Genomic DNA, 22,564 nt, shown 5'->3' with positions numbered 1-22,564 from the left:
CAAGCCCTCTAGTAGCACTTAATGTCCACGATTTACCAACACTACAAGATGATACTTGTAATTTATTTAGGTTGATTTATATACAATATATAAAAAAAATGTGTTATATAAACATCAGCGAGGTAAAGTTTTTCTCAATTTCTTATATTTATGTAATCGAACCTAAACCAAAATTTTCGTATTTTGAAAAACACAAATCTCAACCATTGGTTTATGTTTCGATTATTTTGGTTTTCAAGTTTAGTTTTACTCACCACTTTAAGATCCTGTTGTACTAACGGATAGTGAGAAGTATCATATAACTATATATTGCATTAAAAATATTGCATTAAAAGTGGTGATAAATAATTAAATTTTAACCGCTGAGAATACTCATAAACTTTTATATTTCTTTACACTTAAAAGAATAGAATAAATGAATGAATATGACTAAAAGTACAGTTTTCATAGACAAATACAAGAACCGGGGACTAAATGAACCAGGTAGCTTAGGGAAGAGCACCACATATCCTCCTTATCACTCCTTCTTGACCCGTTAACGACCTGATCTCACTCATCTTCCCCATCGCTTCGGCAAAGTCCGACTTGAACTTGGAAGGATTGTTGCTATATTCAGAAACTATGCTGTCTGTGGACCCACCACTGTAAAGGACCTGATCTGATTCAAGAAGACCCTTCTTTTGTATCAGATTCTTGAAGTAGTTGTAATCAAACGAATTCGGTGTCACCAAATCTAGTGGTGCAAGATTTCCGTTTCCATCATTTACAGGGCAACCACGTCTACGTGTGCTAGCAAATCCGGCATCAATATCTGATCCATTGCTGTATATTCTGTCACGAAACAAGAAGCATTGAGCTTGTCCAATTGTATGAGCTCCTGATAAAGCAACCATATCCCTGGCGCTAAGTCCGTTATCTTTGAAGGTGGAGATAAGTGAATCAAGAGGAGCTTTAAAGCTAGGAAGACTGGTCTCCGCTAGAACAAGGCTAGCGGTGGTGGAATCTCTTCTTCCGAGCTTCACCGACCATGACGGACCACCAACCATTTCTGATGCATCACGGGCGGCCACCGTGAGTATGTCTGCACAAGATACAACTCCGGGACAAAGTTTCTCCACCTCAGATTTTGCAGCGTCTATCACTTCGTAGCCTCTTACAGAACCCTTATTAGGCAACGCATTCCTTTCTCCTACTATCGAAGGCCCATCCTCCAACAAGATCGATGCGTCACAACCTTGAACGAAGCAGTCGTGGAAATGGAGACGAAGGAGGGAAGCCGCCATGCGACGTTCACGAGATATGGCTGTTCTGATGGTGGTTCTGATCGTACGGAGTGCAGTGGGACATGTAGCGTCGTAGAAGGTAGAAGATAACTGTGCGTTGCAGGGTGTGTTGTTAGTAACTGAGAGAAAGAGCAAGAAGAAGATTGCTGTAGAAATATGTCGATAATCCATTTGAGAAATAGGTTTCACTGAATTATGAAAATACGATGAATGTGGGATGAATCGAAAATAAAATGACGAAGGAGAGATTTATAGGGTCGAGACTTGAGAATAGACCGCGTGGTTAAGCTGTCTTTGTTTGATCAACAGTGGGCTGATTTTGTCTTTGGTGGTAGATGCATCGAAGCACAGTAAGAAAAAATGATTTGAATTTTTCAAAAGATAAATTAATTAACTAATCAAAAAATTAAGCGAACCTAAATATGAAGATTCGTTTAGATTTTTTGTGTTATTACCATATGAGAAAGTTGATAGTTTTTATCACAAATGTCCTAAATATGTTTGACAACATTAATATACACTGGAAAGTTACATATTTGCCTAACGAAATAACGATTTTATCTTTCTTTTTCACATAATTTAGATTGGTTAGTTAATAATATTTGGCGCGTTTTATTATTAAGCTACATGTTTATATATTGTAGTTGTTTTTACCACTTGTAAAGAAGATAGATATAAAACTAATGTCAATGTGTGGCCTTTTTTGACATTTTATTTCCAATATAATTTTATATTTATATATTGTAGTCTCCGCCGCAATACAACATGCGACAACAACTTTATTTATTAATGCAATTTATATGCTGTGAAAAGTTTAATAGAGAACCATAATTATGGGTTTTTCAAGGAGCCAAATCTTTTTTTTAATTTCTAGAATTTATTCTTTATCGAAAAAAAAAATCTAAAAATAGCTAAATTCATATATTAACATCGTGAATGTGAAAAATATTTTTCGGATTCACGTTGTGATTTTCGATGATTCACATTGTGAATTTGACGTAAAAAAATCGAATTTTAAATCATTGGAAAAAGGATAAAAAGTTATGAATTTCTGTATTTTTAGTTTTTTTTTATAAAAAATAAGGTCTAAAAGTTGAAAAAAAGATTGGTTCCTTGGTTCCTTGGTTAATTATGGTTCTCTATTGAACCTCACCCTTCATATTTATATGCAATACATTTATTTAATAAAATTATTTAACCATCAAGTAAATTGGGTCATGTTTCATTTGACACTATTTTTGTTTTTGAATAAAGTTGGTCATTTATTGGTTTCTTCTATTTTATCAAAATAGGTTATTTGCACACCATGTCAACTTGCTGAATCTCACCGTTTGCCATTTGATACTAATAATAATAAACGTGTTTTACAAGTATTTAATTTGGTCCATTGTGACATTTGGGGTCCGTCACCGGTTAACTTGGTCCATTGTGACATTTGGCGCCTGCTCCTCAGCCACCGGCGCCTGCTCCTATTCCCAAACCACCATCGCCTGTGGGATTTGTGATGACTCCACCACACCTAATATGGACACTATGCCACATACGAAAACTCCACCTGATGCACCCGATGTTTCCACCATCTTTGCCAACATCTGACTCGGTGCCACCATCCATACCAAATACTTGCTCGTCTCCACCACGATACTATATGATCACTTGTGCCAAGGCAGACATTTTTAAGCCATGTTATCAGGTTGATTTATCTTGTTTTCAGGAGCATAGTCTCTTTTCGGCCCTATTTGCTACTTGAGATCCTACTTCTTATTCTGATACTATGTGTGATTCGAAATGGTATGATGCCATATGTGTTGAAATGTGTGCTCTACATCATAACCACACCTGGTCTTTAGTTCCTTGACCCCCCGACTCAAATGTTGCGGGGTACAAATGGTTGTTTCGCACCAAATATCGGGTGTATGGCTCCATTGAGCGACACAAGGCCCACCTCGTTGCTCAAGGCTTCAGGCAGGTTTCAAGACTTGACTTTACTCACACTTTCATCCCGTTGTAAAGGCGGCCATGATTAGGGTTGTTCTCACACTTGCGGTTATTAATGGATGCAATTTACATCAACTTGATTTCAACAATGTTTTTCTTCATGACACATTTAGTGATAATGTTTACATGAAGTAGCCGCCTGGCTTCTTGGATTCATGGTTCTCGGATCACATTTACAACCTTATCAAGGCCATCTATGGCTTAAAACAGCCCCCTAAGGCGTGGTTCCATCGCCTCAATACTTTTTTTTGGTATCCAATGGTTTATCCTGCAGTTTGGCTGATCCCTTACTGTTTGTCTTTTGACGTGATACATGTATCCTTTATATATTGGTTTATGTGGATGACTTGATTCTCACTGGCTCTGATGAATCTATCATTTGCTCATTTATTACTAAACTCCATGTTGACTTTAAAATTAAAGATCTTTGTCGCTTGAATTATTTTCTTCGGCTTGAGGCGACTCATCAACCTTCTAGTTTGTTTCTCTGTCAGGCCAAGTACGCTCATGACATCATCGCTCGTACGGGTCTCCTTGAGGCAAAGCTTGTACCTAATCCCCTTTCTCCAAATGTTTCGTTTGCTCATGATGGAACTCCTTACGTGAATTACTCGCATTATCGCTCACTAGTGGGTTCACTTCAGTACTTGACCATTAGACGCCCAAATAGTGCGTATACAGTGACCAAGTCAGCCATTTTTTATCGACTCCTATCGTTGAACACTTTCAAGCCATGAAGCGCCTCATTCGTTATGTCAAGGGTACCACCTCTTTTAGTCTCGCATTTTCTAGGCCTATAAAGACTACCATTGTCGGGTATTCGGATGTTGATTGGGCTCGATGTCTTGCCACGTGTCGCTCCACGTATGGGTACTCAATATTCCTGGGGGTAATCTTGTATCTTGGAGCGCCAAGAAGCAACCAATTATTTCTCGCTCTAGTTGTGAATCTGAATACCGAGCTATGGCTAACCGTTGCTGAGATTATCTAGATAAAACATCTCTTACGTGAACTTCATGCCTTACCATCGGGTCGAACGACTCTCCTTTGTTACACTCAAAGTGCTTGGTTTCTTACATAGAGTCTGGTTCCCCACAAGCAAGCCAAGCAGTGACCTTGATTATCACTTTATTTGTGAGCTTGTCGCGTCTGGCAAACTTTTCACTATGTTCCATCCAACTAAGCTTCAAGTTGCAGACATCTTCATTAAGAGTCTTCCGCGCCAACAGTTTGAGTAGTTTTGTCACATGTTGCGCTTTGGTCCGCCACTGTTTTTGCTTAAAGGGGATGTTAAACTAGTATAATATTTATTGTATAGTTTTGAATTCTTTATTTATTCAGGGGATGTATGTGTAACTTTTCCTCCTATATATTGTGTATAACTCCTCTATGTAATTCAAGGAGATTTCATCTATCTCAAAAAGGATGTAGTAGAGATTTATAGCGTCGAGACTTGAGAGTAGTCCACGTGGTTAAGTAGCAGGGGCGTCCCGATGATTTTGAGGGCCCTGTGCGGAAAATAAAATTGGGCCCTTAAACATAATTTGTTTATATATAAGCAAAATTCGTTAATACTATGATAAGTCGATTATTATTAGAAAAAAAGGAACAATAACATACAATATAATCTTACATAGTTACATTAATCACAATGCTCTGATAGCATTCTTAGAATCGAAGCTATTCACCGACTTGTCATAATAAATACTCTCCAAAATATTCTTTTCAAAATCTATCATTTCCAAGTCATTAAGTATTTCTTGTGAAATTTTTGACCGTAAGTATGAATTTAACAACTTCAATTTTGAAAAGTTTCTTTCTACGGACGCAACAATTAATAGAATAGTCAGCAAAACTCTATATGCATTTGGAAAATAATGACTATTTCATATATTTGAAAACATTGGTGGGTTAGTGGTTTCACTTGGTAAGAACTCGTCAACCAGTCCAGATTAAGTTCATTGACATCAACATCTGATTGTTCGTCATATTTAAGTGCAACTTCAAGACGGATACAACACAGTTTAATATCTTTGTCATCAAATCCTTCAAGTTTTTGGAAGCAAAAAATCAGAATTCTTTCATATTTATCTTATTGTTTAAATCTTGTTTTAAAATAAGTCATCGATTGAAATTGAAACAATCAAACACACAAGAAACAGCATAAGTAGGTCGATTCTAATTTTGAAGCACAACAAGTAAGCATCAGATTTCTCAGAAAATCGATTCTAATTTTTGAAATTGAAACAATCAATTAATCAATAATATGAAATTGAATGATCTTATTGGATCTTGAAACTTACAAATTTGACTTCCAAATAAGATGGAGTGCACTAATTTTGAAACAATCAGTTAATCAACAATCAAACACACACACACCCTCAACGACTTAATTAGCGGTTTCAAGAGAATGAGTAACATCTTAGGGACCTCCGACTTAGATCGGCGAGAATCATAGGGTGAACTGACTTACTTTCTCCTGGTGACGATACCCTTGAATCAATTTTGTTTCCAGACCTAGATTACTAGTCTACTATTATGAATCATATATAAAAATTGGGGCCCCTCCACGACGTGGGCCCTGTGCGGTCGCCCACCTCGGACACCCTCAAAGACAATCATGTTAAGTAGTCTTTGTTTTATCAGCAGTGGGTGATATTGTCCATTTGCTGGTAGATGTAGAATTGTAGATGCAAGGAAGCATAGTAAGAAAAAAGATTTGAGTTTTTAAAAGTCAATAAATTAGCAAAATCACAAAAAATAAGCTAACCAGTTAACGTTGTAAATTTATGATAACTTATAAAATGAAGATTCATTTAGAATTTAATCTTTCTTTTTAACATAAATTATGTTGGTTTATTATAATAAGATTAGGCGCGTTTGATTATTAAGCTACATGTTTATCATAATAATTTGTAATAGTTGTAAAGAAGATAGATATAAAAATAATGTCAATGCGTGGCTTTTTTGACATTTTAATTTCTTTCCAATACAATTTTATATTCATGCCTTTGCAAATTTTATAAATGAAAAATCGAAGATCCGCCTATTATTGACACGAGTTTGAGGGTCAATTATAGGAGACTTCCGAATTTAAGTTATTAACCACTTGTGATTTTAAATAGTATTGAAATAGTGCTTGCGACCTTTAAAACCTTGTTTTAAAGGGAAAAACGTCAACATTCATCGATATTTGCATATAGTAGCTAGTGTACCGCACTTGATGAACAAACTTCAACATGATAGTTCGACTATAAGGGTAGTACTCGCACTTCGGAAACTATGTATCCACCAATGACATAACGTCATAAATCAAGTTAACATTGATCAAGTTTCGTTCTATTAATGATATATCTAATTCCATATCTTAGAGATATTATATAACCTATAAACTAAAATAGTAATTTGTTATATCTATCTTTACCTTAATTATTTTATACATTTGTGTAGTATAATCGCTTAATGAGATATCCTACACAATATGTGGTGAATATATTAAATCTTCTATTGTATCCTACACAATGTTATTGTGTGGTGAATATATCAAATCTTATATTATATCCGTCTAAATTCGATCATCTTCCTTCTAAATAAAAATAAATAAATAAAAATATTTTATTTATCAAATATATCATATGGTTTATATATTAACGTAAATTAATTAATTAGTATAAATAACTAAATGTGTTTTAGCTACTAAATTAATGGTTTAAATGCTTTCTTAAAAACACACATGTTAGTGTTTGTAAGCAAAAAGGTCAACTAAGTTGTTGGTATTTGTCATTTAAGAAATCCTAATTTGACACTCTAACTTTATCAGTGAAATCAAAGCCTCTAACTTCTTCTTTTTATTTTGTTTGTTGATCAAGGACAAGGAAAGAAGCAAGGTGACTTGCTTTTTTGATTGGGGTCTTGCAACTTTTCATGTTGCTTGTGTGGATATTGTTATTGAGGTAATAACTTTAGATCATAGTCACATGGATCGTTGGACATGTCATGGCAGACGTTCTGGATCGTGTGATCCGGTTCGTGGGACTTTTCGATCTAAACATCACCGCAACGCAAATTGGATCATGATACTAAACAACTTCAATTTTGTATCAATTGTGTTGTGAGTTATGAATCGGGGAGATGGGAATGGCGAATTAGAGTGTTGATGCCAACGATTTGGAACGACGGTGTTGGTTTGGAGCATTCGATGTCCATTGCATGGAACACATATATGAATTGGTACGAGGTTGATTTCTACATCCGATGTTAAACGATTTCAATTTTGATACTGCTGACGCAATCTATTTGTTCTATACTTAGCTTAAATATAAGTAAGTGATTATGTGATTGTAAAGGAGAATAAGATTTGGGTACACTATTTAGATTTTGGAGCGTCCCTCTTACTGAATTTGTTGATATAATATGTAAAATTTATTTGATAGATTCAGTTCACTAAATCATTTGATTTTACATAAACGCCGATTGATTTAATACAATTAATTTCTCTTGGTAAAGCATGCGTATATATATGCATGACGATTTTCGTGTTTAGTACACATTATTCATAAAAAACAATAACAAATACTTAGAAAATACCACATTATCAAAGGAAAAAAAGATAGTAAAAATATGTCCGAGTCTAAGGAGCATATTGTAGTAGACGAAGACGAAAAGAGCATCAAAGAGAACACATTTGTAGTGGAGACTCAAGAAGTTCAAATCCATGAAATGAGAGACGACATGCCATTGCAAGAAATGAACATTATTTCTACTACACTTGGCAAGAATGTTGGCGGGGTTCAAAGATGTGAGTATGCAAACATTGTTAAGGATGAAATGGGTCGTTTTGGGTTAGTTTCGACCTAAAACAGAACCCAGACCCATAATATCGGTTTCCAAATATTTAATACCCAATCCAACACCAAAACTGATGAGTTCAGTTTTCTAGTTTTTCAGATTCTGGTTAAAACCCAAATCCAATCATAAACTAAGTTATAAGTCTTGCAAGTCATTATATAGAGGCTGAAGTGGGTTGATGTTGTATACAATGATTGATGTGGGACTCTAGTGGTTGTCATAATGGGAAAAAGGCCATCTTTAAGATTAAAAGACAAGACCTCTAGTAGCAATTAATGTCCAACCATTTACCAACACTATCAAGTTGATACTTGTAATTTATTTATGTTGATTTATATAATATAGATATATAAAAAATGTGTTATATATAAACATTGGTGTGGTGCGATTTTTCTCAGTTTCTTATATTTACATAACCGAACCTAAACAAAAATTATTGATTTTTGAAAAACACAAATCCCAACCATTGGTTTATGCTTAGGGTTTCGATTTTTTCAATTTTCAGGTTTAATTTTAGTCACCCCTTTAAGATTCTGTTGTACTAATGGATAGCAAGAAGTATCATATAACGGATACAAAGTCAAACTATGAAGCTGATGCGTGGAAACAACACAATCCGAGACGTTAAACATTTTTATCAAGGTCTGTGTAATCAATCTCCTTCCATTTTGATTAAAAAAAGTTGATTTTCTTTCTACTTCTCTAATAAATTTAATTTTTTATCGACTTTGTATTTATATTGCTTAAAAAATAATTAATTTGATTGTTGGGTGTGAACCTTGATAATTAGTTTTCAACTTTTGAATCCTTGATTCTTTTTTTAAGTGATTATTTTGAAGAATGTTTTGTCAATGTTACAAGGTAATTTATGTTTTATCATTTTATCAGATCATAATAATTAGCATACTCTGATACTTAAAGCATTATATTATTTTTGGAAATAATGGAAATATGATTATTGACTGAGTTACCCTTCTGTTGATTTTGTAATATCTTGCTAGGTAACGGCAAGCCTCGTAAGCTATTGTTTAACTTTTTTGCTGGGTAAGGGCAAGCCTGGTAAGCCATTGCTACCATTCAGTACTCCAGAGGGTAATGAAATTTGGTAAATGGAATTTGTATTTCTGCTATGGTAATGTAATCCAATTCCAATCTCGTAAAACGGGGTTCTTCCCTAGTTAAGATTAAAAGACAAGATCTCTAGTAGCAATTAATGTCCAACGATTTATCAACACAATCAAGTTGATACTTGTAATTTATTTATGTTGATTTATATAAAATAGATATATAAAAAATGTGTTATATATAAACATTGGTGTGGTGCGATTTTTCTCAGTTTCTTATATTTACATAACCGAACCTAAACACAAATTATTGATTTTTGAAAAACACAAATCCCAACCATTGGTTTATGCTTCGGTTTCGATTTTTTCTGTTTTCAGGTTTAATTAGACCTGACAATTTCAGACATGAAGACACGAATCTGCGAGAGACACGACACGACACGAATACACTACACGAATACATCTTAAAAATTGAGATAAAGCTTATTTCTCATTGTGTAATCGTATCGTCTCAAATTCGTGGTAGACACGCTTTCATGACACGAATACACGAATTGTCAGGTCTAGGTTTAATTTTACTCACCCCTTTAAGATCCTGTTGTACTAACGGATAGCAAGAATTATCATATAACTATATATTGCATTAAAAGTGGTGATAAATAATTAAATCTTACCCGTTATTTCTTTACACTTAAAAGAATAGAATAAATGAATGAAGATATAACTACAAAGTACAATTTTCAGAGGCAAATACAAGAACCCGGGACTTAATGAACCAGGTAGCTCAGGGAAGAGCACCACATATCCTCCTTATCACTCCTTATTGACCCGTTAACGGCCTGATCTCACTCATCTTCACCATCGCTTCTGCAAAATCCGACTTGAACTTGGAAGGATTGTTGCTATATTCAGAAACTATGCTGTCTGTGGACCCACCACTGTAAAGCACCTGATCTGATTCAAGAAGACCCTTCTTTTGTATCAGATTCTTGAAGTAGTTGTAATCAAACGTATTCGGTGTCACCAAATCTAGTGGTGCAAGATTTCCGTTTCCATCGTTTATAGGGCAACCACGTCTACGCGTGCTAGCAAATCCGACATCAATATCTGATCCATTGCTGTATATTCTGTCACGAAACAAGAAGCATTGAGCTTGTCCAATTGTATGAGCTCCTGATAAAGCAACCATGTCCCTGGCGCTAAGTCCGTTATCTTTGAAGGTGGAGATAAGTGAATCAAGAGGAGCTTTAAAGCTAGGAAGACTGGTCTCCGCTAGAACAAGGCTAGCGGTGGTGGAATCTCTTCTTCCGAGCTTCACCGACCATGACGGACCACCAACCATTTCTGATGCATCACGGGCGGCCACCGTGAGTATGTCTGCACAAGATACAACTCCGGGACATAGTTTCTCCACCTCAGATTTTGCAGCGTCTATCACTTCGTAGCCTCTTACAGAACCCTTATTAGGCAACGCATTCTTTTCTCCTATTATCGAAGCCCCATCCTCCAACAAGATCGATGCGTCACAACCTTGAACGAAGCAGTCGTGGAAATGGAGACGAAGGAGGGAAGCCGCCATGCGACGTTCACAAGATATGGCTGTTCTGATGGTGGTTCTGATTGTACGGAGTGCAGTGGGACATGTAGCGTCGTAGAAGGTAGAAGATAACTGTGCGTTGCAGGGTGTGTTGTTAGTAACAGAGAGAAAAAGCAAGAAGAAGATGGCTGCAGAAGTATGTCTAGAACCCATTTGAGAGATGGTTTTATTAATTTATGTAATCCGGTTGAAAGTTGGTGAGAATGTGAGATGAATCGAAAGAAAAGAACGTAGCAGAGATTTATAGGGTTGAGTGTATAGAGACCGCGTGGTAAAGCTGTCTTTGTTTGTCTTTGTTTGATCAACAGAAGAATCATAGGGAGATGGGCTGATTTTGTTCACTTATTTATTTTTCTTGTTAATGTTTACGAAGTAAAAAATTTATGTACCAATATCCACAATAAATTAAACTCTAGTGGTTCAATAAGCTATACAATAATTCAAAGGACTACCATATAAATATTCTGATTGTATATTGAAATCTATCATTTTTTTTCTATAATCCATTAAATTTACAAAGTTTAAAATACTGTGATATTACTATCATTTTTTTTTATAATGCATTAAATTTTAAATTTTATAAAGTTTAATACGTTGTGATAATTATTCGTTCCGCACTCATGACTTGCTTCTTACATAATTTAAGATAGAAATGATATTACATAAAACTTAAAGATTCAATAACTTAAAATTGATATATTTAAATTAAAATACATTAATTAATAAATTTATTAGGTTATTTCTTCAAGTATGAGTCTTGTAATAGATTAAAAGTTAAATTTTAATGATTCTAAGATAACTTCGTCAAATGTGAGTCATGTAATAGTGTAATTAATGGTTATGTTTTTATCAAGATATAATATATTTCTTTTGAACTCTACGAATAATTTTGTATAACGTTTCATTTTATTAATTGTTAAAACTTTAAATTATTGATATTGATTTATTAAATTATATTTTATATTATTTTGAGATATATGTAATAAAAAAAACAATACATAAAACTAAAATAAAAAGTTTATTTTATCTAATGCAATATATAATTATACAATAAATAAAAAATAATATAAACAAATATTTGTGTAAATTATAAAATAAATCTATATGATTTAATATTGGTTAGTACGATACATATAATATATAGGGGTATATTCATTTAATTGAATGGTTCAATTAGCATCAAACAACTCTATTAAACTCTAAACTCTTGTTGAACTCTCATTGTTATTGCCCTATACAGAAGATAAATATACAAATAACGTCAATGTGAGGCCTTTTTGACATTTTCTTTTCAACACAATTTTATGAACATATATACTTGCATGGTTGCGTCTTGTTGTCTCCGCCGCAATACCTCATGCCACAACTGGAATTTATTAAATTAAAGTATAACATACTTACATACGTATGGAATCTTTTCACTTTATATATATATATATATATATATATATATATATATATATATATATATATATATATATATATATATATATATATATATATATATATATATATATATATATATACTATGCGAATGCCTACGCGTTGCGCAGAAACACCTATATAGTTGAAGTTTTTACAAATATATGTTATTTTAAATATAACAATAACGATGTTGTTAAATTTGATATAATAACTTGTATACTAAATTGATATAATATATTGATTATTTTGAATTATATGATAATATATACATCTATCATAACTTCAGAATCTCAATCGTTTGAATAATTTCTACCCGCGAGTTATACATGAATAAAATTAAATATAATATATTGTTTAATATTATTTATAATTGTTGTTATTGTTAATTAATTTTTTAAAATTTATTTCCTTAACGTTTTCATCTATCATTATTATTTAAAATATCAAACATTACTTTTGATTTTAAAGGTAACAATATAATCATTTATATAGAGTTATTTTTAACTATTGTTATTATAATTTAGGAAATATTTTACTTAAATTGATATTATAATTTAGTTTTTGCATTCATCACTACCATTTATCACTTTTAACTCTTTACAAAATATTTTTTGGTTTTTTTAATTGGAACTAAAATTTATATTTAAATTCACATTGGAATATGCAAAAACACCAATATAGTTGAAGTCTTTACAAATATATATATATATATATATATATATATATATATATATATATATATATAACAGTAACGTCATTGTTAAATTTGATATAATAATTCGTATACTAAATTGATATAATATATTGATTATTTTCAATTATATAATATATATATATATATATATACATATACATATATATATATATATATATATATATATATATATATATATTATAACTTCATGATCTCAATCATTTGAATGACTTCTACCCTGTGGGTTACACATGAATAAAATTAAATATAATATATGGTTTAATGTTATTTATAGTTGTTGTTATTGTTAATTAATTTTTTAAAATTTATTTGCTTAATGTTTTAATTTCTAATTATAATTATTTATAACATCAAACATTGTTTTTTGATTTTAAAGGTAACAATATAATCATTTATATAGAGGTATTTATAACTATTGCTATTATAAGTTATTTTAAGCTACTTATTTGAAAACTTTTAATGATTATAAAAATATCTTTAGGAAATATTTTAGTTAAATTGATATTAGAATTTAGTTTTTGCATATATCACTACAATTTATCACTTTTAACTATTTACAAAATATTCTTTGGTTTTTGAAGTGGAGCTGAAATTTATATTTAAGTTGACACTGTAATGGTATATTTAAATTAACAATTTAAGTATTTTGTCAAAATTGTTCAAAAGTTGTTAAAAGTTAAAGACATAAGCTTATAAGTAGAAGTACAAATATTATTTTAAAACATAAATTTAGTTTATTAATGATAACACTTTAGGTTTGATATTTATTTAACCTTATTAATCAACTTATAATCATTATTAGAAAGACACTATAATTTATCACTTTTAAGTATGTGCAAAATATTCTTTGGGTTGTTTAAGTTAAACTAAAACTGATATTTAAGTTGATTCAGTAATGTTATATTTAAATTAATAATTTAATTTTATACAAATTTTTCCAAAATTGTATCTTTAAAATGATAATGGTTTACATTCAACAATATATTAAAACTAATAAATTAAATATAATATGTTAAAAGTTAAAAACATAACTTTATAAGTAGAAGTAAAGATATTATTTTAATATTAAAATTTAGTTTATATATGATTAAACTTTAGGCTTGATATTTATTTAACCTAATTAACCAAATTATAATTATTATTAGAAAGAAATTGAAAAGTCATGGGAGTTTCAAATGAATATGGTGAAAGAAAAAATGTATGGGGGTTTCAAATGAATGTGGTGCTTGGAAAAATGCTTCTTTTATAAGTATATAATGATATATATATATATATATATATATATATATATATATATATATATAGGGTAAAGTGAATATACCTAACAACCTTATATAAGCTTAGGTACCTAACTACATAATACTACATCGGTTTGTATCATATTTACATTGTAATTGTCTAAGGTTCTTAAACTTCAACCTCATAACTTGATTACTTCCAAAATCTTTGGACTTTCAACAATATCTTTCTTTTACATCACGTCTTTCTATTGAATACCACCTGATGGGCTTCATATCCTACCGCTACAAATGAAAGGATGTAGGAGAAATATAATGATGAATTTCCAAATTTTTTTGAAGTGAATCAAGTTTAGGGATGAAGTTTAAGAACCTTGGATGATTGCAATGAAAATTTAATGCAAAATGACATAGTTTGATGAAGTTAGGTACCTAAGCTTATATAAGGTTGTTAGGTATATTCACTTTACCCATATATATATATATAGGTAGGTAGGTTCAAATGTTTTCCATATCTATTGTGTGCTAGAATGCACCAATAGGAATTTAGTATTAACTATATGTATATTAAATGTTATCCATACTTATAACTCGTTTTTATGGAAACCAATTAAATTCGTTATTAATGTCAACAATAATATTCTTTCAGAATGAATTGATATCTAAAAGAATGGGAGTGTAATCCAGCAGAATGAGAGTGTATTCTAGTAGAATACACTCTCGTTCTTCATATTCTATGCAACTTTATTGTATTTTAAGTGAGTGAGTCCTGAAACAAAATACGAACTCATATATAAACACTTAGATGCAAATTCATTCTGAAAGAATGTTGCTGACATTAATGACAGATTTAATTAGTTTTCATAAAAAGAGAATTATAATTATGGATATTATTTAATATACATATAACTATAGATATCATTTAATATCTATATTTATTTAATTAAATAATTATTTAATTTACTAAATTTCTATTGGTGCATTCTAGCACACAATAAATGTAAAAAAACAAAATAACCTAGCCCTATATATATATATATATATATATATATATATATATATATATATATATATATAAAGAGAGAGAGAGAGAGAGAGCTAGGTTCAAATGTTTTTAGCAAATATTGTGTGCATGAATGCACCAATAGGAATTTAGGAAAAAATAAATTATTAAATAAATTATTTAAGGATATTATAGTAATCTTTGCATAGTTAATTATGGTAGATCAACAACAATTCCTTATATCACGCAAGAAGCAAAGATAAATTTAGAACATTAGCCCTAAATCAAACTCATCGGCGTTCCGCTTCTGCTTCTTCTTCTACGCGTGTGGTCTCAATGACTTTTATCTGTTCAATCTTCAACAATAACAATATCAACAAGATCAGTAGTCATACCAACCAACAACAAAGAATCAAGATTCGTGTTTTGAATCTGGGTAAACCGGTATCGATGCATTCTCCCTGGGTCCTCCCTCCGTGCGAATCAGTTCCCGTCGTGGCTGCCAACAACATCTCTTTCAAAATTGGTCTAAACCCTAATTCACTGCAAGTTTTTGTTTTCCAGCCTCGAGAAACTGGGAGCTCTTCAATGGCAGAAAATCATGCACGGAAATCAAGGATGGAGACTCGTCATCGCTAACTGGTTACATGCCGGATTGATTCATCTAGTCGCTAATATGTTAAGCCTTGTCCTCATCGGCATTTGCCTTGAACAACAATTTGGATTTCGTAAGTACAATCACACCTTCAATGCCTCATTTTATTCAAATTTCAAGTTCCTTTTACATGAACAACACATCATGAAAAACTTTTGCAGTTCGCGTAGAATTGATCTACATGTTATCACGATTTGGGGGTAGCGCTCTTTCTTCATTATTCCTTCAAAACAACATCTCAGTTGGTGCCTCCGGTGCTCTCTTCGGTTTACTCGGGACAATGCTCTCCGAACTCATCACAAACTGGACAATCTACTCCAACCAGGTGAACAAAATTTCATTTTATAGATCTGATAAAGTTTGAGCATTACGTGAAGCTTTTTATAGGCAAAATATGCCTAATGTGACTAATCTGCTTGCTATTGTATTGATTTTCTTGATTGTTATATACTTTCAAGGGTTCCGTGTTGTTTTTCCTGTGAGATCTAAGAATGCTCGTGGGCAACAAGGGTCTTACCCCCATTAAGTTGTTTTAAACTTGCAACATGCCTATTATTCTCCAGTCTGCACTTGTTTCCAACCTTTATTTTGTCTCCCAGGTATTAAACTTTTATCTATTCTTTATTTCTTTACTTGTTGAATTGAATAATTACTTATATTGTTGTTGTTGTTCCTTTTCAGTTGTTGCACAGAAAGTACAGTGGGAATTTATTGGTTAATATGTTGGGAAAATGGAAGGAGTCTGAATACTCTGGTCAATCTGTTCCAGTTGGTGGTCTTGCTTATTATGTTACTGCACCTTCAAGGTAATGAATGACTCCATTCCATATTTCCATTCCATTCACATTCCTTGTTTGTTTGCATGTGAATATCATCATCAACTTGGCTGATATGGCAACAAATCTCTTCCATGCTCTCTCTCTTTTTTGTAATATTTTAGTTAATTATGTAATACTTAAAGGTTTGCAAACTTTAGCTTTAAATGGTTTCAAACTTTATAATTTTTTATTTTCACCTACAGTAATATAACTTGTTTTGCTTTACCAAATGAATGTTAACCTGTAAATTCTTTCAGAATGAGTGCAATATTCTTTTAGAATAAAGAGGGCTTTAGTTTGAAGAATGTTGCTACTCTTTTAGAATGAAGAAGGGAAATATTCTTCACATGTAATCCTGCAAATTGATCAGACATAGACAACCAAAAAAGGCAATGAAGCTTAAATTTTATTCTTTTACAATGATTGTTCTCTAAGAATGAACACAAATTTTATTCTTTATTTTTTTTCATATCAGAATGCAAACACATGTTCATTCTATGAGAATATAAATATTACATAAAACATATGTTGCTAGTAATTCTGACAGAATACATTTATACACGCTTTAGAATGTTTATGCATATAGAAGAAAAGACTATGATTTAAGTGCATTCTGTAATGTATTCTGTTAGAATTTATTTATATAAATGCATTCTGTTAAAATGTCTTTGAGAATGTTTGTTAACAACATGTATATTTGTTTAACTGGTAAAACTAACGAGTAATGTATCTTATTCTTTCAGAATTGCATGGAGAAGGAATTCAATATTGATCATACAAGAGAAATATTTGGAATCGAGTTCAACAACAAGTATATATGTGAAGATCAAGTTGATTATATAGACCATTAGAGATGATCAAGTGTATTTGTTCAATAATTGTATATTCAAGAATGATAATTTTTTAAGAATTTTATTCATTTTTGATGATATTCTGTTAGAATATGTATAATTTCGGATGTATATTAAGAATAAAATCATAGACCCAAGTTGGATGTATATGAATAATATCTTATTCTTAAATCAGGTCAATTACCAAATATAACTGCATTGGAAATGTATTCAACAAAAATAAAACCAAAAATATATGTACTAGTTTGTGGTTGGCATTCTGTCATTCTGACAGAATAAAATCGGATTTTTAAATTTGAATTAATTTAAAATATTCATATTTTTAAAAATAAAGGAATTAATTATCCCTTAAATTATGGAAATTTCCTTTTTTTAATATAGGTAAATTGACCAAAATACCCTTATGCTGAAAATTGTGCGATTATATGGTGCATGTTACCCTATTCTAATATCATAGACTCTCAGATCATGACATTTGATTCTATTCCATACGGTGCTCCAGATCTGGGCATTCTGGCACACAATAGTTAGTAAAAACAAAATAACCTAAGCCTATATATATATATATATATATATATATATATATATATATGGAAAAGTTCAATAGAGCACCATAATTATGGGTTCTTCAAGGAACCAAATCTTTTTTTCAATTTCTAGAGTTTATTCTTTATCGAAAAAAAATATAAAAATATCTAAATTCATATATTAACATTGTGAATGTGAAAATTATTTTTCGGATTCACCGTGTGAATCCGGATTCACGTTGTGAATTTTCGAAGATTCACATTGTAAATTTGACGTAAAAAAAATTGAATTTTATATCATTTGAAAAAAGGATAAAAAGTTATGAATTTCTGTATTTTTAGTTTTTTTTTGATAAAAAATAAGTTCTAAACGTTGAAAAAAAGAAAGGTTACTTGGTTCCTTGATTAATTATAGTTCTCTATTGAACCTCACCATATATATATATATATATATATATATATATATATATATATAGGGTTAGGTTCAAGTGAGACGACCTAATTTTGTGAGATCGTGAGAAGCATTTTTTTTATTTTTTTTATTTTTATTTATTTATTTTTATTTTTTTAGTTAATTCAAGTTCCAAAAATAATATTTAAAAAAAGAATTTTTGGAGTTTTCCATTTATTTTGCATTTTAAAATTATTTTTTAGAATATGTACAGTGTAATATTTTATTAGAATATTTCACGTATTTTTCAAAAAAAAACGGGATTTTTTTTAGTTAATTCAAGTTCCGAAAATAATATTTAAAAAAACAATTTTTATATTTTTTCATTTATTTTGCATTTCAAAATTATTTTTTAGAATATGTACAGTGTAAGATTCTATTAGAATATTCCACGTATTTATCAAAAAAAAAAAAAAAAACAGGATTTTTTTTGTTTTTTTTTTCATTTTTTTAAATTTTTCTTTGATTTTTTATTAGTTAATTCAAGTTCCCAAAATAATATTTAAAAAAAAAATTGGATTTTTCCATTTATTTTGAATTTTAAAATTAATTTTAGATTTGGTCTCATGGTCTCACAAAATTAGAATGGTCTCAAATGAACCTGAACCTATATATATATATATATATATATATATATATATATATATATATATATATATATATATGTTAGGTATATAAGCTGCACCTTTTCATAGGTTAATTTCATGTTTATTTGTAGCATTGCATTACATATTTAGTGTCATTTTCATACATTTTGCATTTAAGGACATTATCGAGGATCTTTCGATATTTCACCATTTTCTGTAGATGTTTTAGGGTGATTTAAAGATTGAAGCATGCTTAGGATGGGCAAGGGAAGCTCTCGGTGCAATTTCAGAACTTTCGAAGCTAAATTCAAGAAATGAAGAAAATCGGGATTGGCTATTTTACAGTTCATTACACGGTCCGCGCTTTGGCAAGACATACGTTACACGACCGCGCTTTGGGAACTTTCAGCACATCAGGATCATTACTCGGCCGTGTAATGACAAGGCATATGTTACACGGGCCGTGTAACGTGATCTGATGGAATTTTAAAGTCTTAACTTCCGATTTGTCTACGGTTTTTGGGACATTCAGACACAACTTCGACTTAGAACTTCAAGGGGGCGATTTTGGGAGTTTATATCATCATTTAACACTTTGGAAACACTTTAATTTGCTTTTTGTAAGTTAATTTGAAGATCATACTTGTTGGATTTGTAGTTAACTTAGACATGTGTGGTTGATTTCTCTGTCATTTCTGATTCCAGATTTTTAAGTGTTTGTTGTTAGATTGTAATTTGCACTTGACTTTATGTTTATTATCTAGTAATCTTTGATTTGGACTTAATTACATGTTTGATTAGTTCTCTTTTTCACTTGATCAATGAACTAGGGTTCTTGTCAATCTAGTTAATCAAATTGTGAAATTCGTATATATTTTATGATTTGATGTAGTAACCTGCACTTAATTGGTTGTAACTAGATCAAAATTAGTGTAATCAAAGATTAGATGTTCATATTCCCAAACTTATGAGAATTGTTGGATATTTTTGGTAATTGTTGCAAGATTTTAATGTCATTTAATGATTTGAAGCAAAAGCTAGTTTGAATTGAATCAATTAAATGAAGTTTTATTTAAAGAACATGTTTTGAATAGAACACTTTTGTCAACTTGGATATTAGAGTTTGTTAATATCTAAATTACCAACCTAGGTTGAACATGGATCATAGTCATATTACAACTTCTAACACAACATACATATAGGAATTCGAATCAGAAATGTATTTCTTTTACTGAATTTTGCTATTGATCTTGTTTATTTATGAAGTTTTATTAGAGTTCAAACATAATCCCCCATTTTAACAATGATTGTGTTGTGTAAGAATGTGGCTAAATAAGAAATCTCGTATTCCTATGGACCGACCCTGCTTACTCTAAACTATCCTTAGTGTATGAAGTAGCAGTGACTTGAGTTTTATTGTTATTATTTTATCCCATTATTTGTTGGTTTGACCACCAAACAAATTGGCACCTTTGTCGGGGATACGGTAGTACTAATTGTTTATGCCAAGAACTTTTCGCACAGGTACACCTTTACCACTTGATTTAGAGATAGAGAAATCTGCAAAACAAGGAAGGAAGCAGGCCAAAATTTTAAAGAAACAACAATCTGGAGCTTCTTCATCAAATCCATCAACCACATCTTCACCAACATCCAAAAATTCTACCCCACCATCTTCACCTTTACCTGAAGCCGAAACTTTTATCCCTACTCTTACCATGGGAGACAACCGTGGAGGGAATCCACCTCCAAATCCACCACCCAAACAAACCTTTAGACAGTGGGCCACTCAAGATGTTACCCAACAGCCATTGTGCATCAATTATCCTGCAACAATAAACTTTGAACTCAAATCCGGACTCATTCACTTGTTACCTTCATTTCATGGTCTTGAGAATGAAGACCCACATAAATTCATTAAGGAATTTCATGTTGTCTGTGTGAGTATGAAGCCTCCTGAAGTTATAGAATATCAAATCAAATTAAGGGCATTCCCCTTTGCTTTACAAGATTCAACTAGGAATGGTTATATGACTTACCACCGGGTTAGTCACAAAATGGAATGAACTTGCAAGAATGTTTTTGGACAAATATTTTCCAGAGATGAGAGCTTCAGCCTTACGTAGGGAGATAATTAGTATCAAGCAACAAAAGAGAGAAACTTTGCATACTTACTGGGAACGGTTCAAGAAGTTATGTTCAAGATGTCCAAAATATGGGATTTCAGAGTATCAGTTGTTGCAATATTTTTGTGAGGGAATGTCATCTTGGGATAAAAGATTGCTCAATGCATCTAGTGGTGGATCAATAGCTGATAAAACTACAACAGAAATCAGAACTCTTATAAAAAACATGACAGAAGAGTCCAAGTATACAACTCAAGAAGAAGAATGGTACAGTGATGCACCAAGAGGAGTGAAAGAGATTTCAACCCCAAAAATTGAGAGTCAACTTTCTGAGTTGACTAACGTAGTGGTGATGCTTACTAGGGACAAGGGTATGCAACCACCAGCAGTTAGACCTTGTGGTATTTTTACCCAAGTTGGACACCCCACTAATATGTGCCCAATGTTACAAGAAGATATAGAGCCAGTTCAAGTTATGGGATTTTCAAGTCAACAGCAAGGAAACTTTCAACCAAGAAGCAATCCAAATTGGCACCAACCCAATACCAATTTTCAGCCAAGGCCTCCACCTTATCAACCAAGACCTCCATTTCAAAATCAAATGCATCACCAATAAAATTATCAACCACATTTCCAGCCAAATCAACCTCCTCATCAATCTCAATTCCATCCTCAAAACATGCAACAAGGAAGCAGTTCAAGCGGATCGGGAATGTCTTTGGAAGACATTGTCAAGAGTTTAGCCATAAGTACTCAAACATTTCAAAATAAGACCAAGGCGAGTATCAATACTTTGGAGCAACAAATGACTCAACTCGTCACTTATGTGAGTAAATTGGAGTCACAAGTCAAACTACCCACATAAACCGAAAAGAATCCAAAGCATAGTGCATGTGCCATCACTTTGAGAAATGACAAAGATTATGAAGGTCCAAAGATGATTGAAGAAGAAGAAGAGATGGAGTTTGTGAAAGAAGAAGAGAAGTCAAGAGCACCTTCAAAGCAAGTTCCTACAGAAGTAAAAGTCACTCCTCCTCCATTTCCCACAAGGTTAAGCAAGTCAAAGCGTGAAAGGGAAGACAATGAGATCATGGTGATGCTCAGAAAGGTTGAGGTAAATATTCCTCTTATTGATGCCATCAAACAAGTCCCTAGGTATGCTGAATTCCTTAAGGAATTATGCACATCTAAGAAAAGATTGAAAGGGAATGAAACAATCAAGGTATGTGAAAATGTATCTGCAGTGTTACAGAAAAGACTACCTAAAAATGTAAGGATCCGGGTGTTTTCACGGTTCCTTACAAGTTAGGTAATCTTCATGTTCCACGAGCTATGCTAGACCTTGGAGCTTCTATCAATGTTTTTCCATATTCTATTT

General features: G+C 31.7%; 3 pseudogenes; 1 reads left to right on the top strand and 2 right to left on the bottom strand.

Annotated features, from left to right (window-relative positions):
- Positions 1-340: 340 nt before the first annotated feature.
- On the bottom strand, positions 341-1,490 carry LOC145101323 (lignin-forming anionic peroxidase pseudogene; annotated as a pseudogene).
- Positions 1,491-9,848: 8,358 nt separating this feature from the next.
- Positions 9,849-10,980, bottom strand: LOC145100051 (lignin-forming anionic peroxidase pseudogene; annotated as a pseudogene).
- Positions 10,981-15,772: 4,792 nt separating this feature from the next.
- LOC145098221 (RHOMBOID-like protein 2 pseudogene) lies at positions 15,773-16,636 on the top strand (annotated as a pseudogene).
- Positions 16,637-22,564: the final 5,928 nt, after the last annotated feature.

This window comes from Lactuca serriola, chromosome 4 (genome assembly GCF_051521515.1).
Source record: "Lactuca serriola cultivar US96UC23 chromosome 4, Lser_US96UC23_V15, whole genome shotgun sequence".
In the NCBI taxonomy this organism is placed as follows: Eukaryota; Viridiplantae; Streptophyta; class Magnoliopsida; order Asterales; family Asteraceae; genus Lactuca; species Lactuca serriola.
Note: the sequence above shows the minus strand (reverse complement) of the source record. Positions and strands in the feature narration are given on the sequence as shown.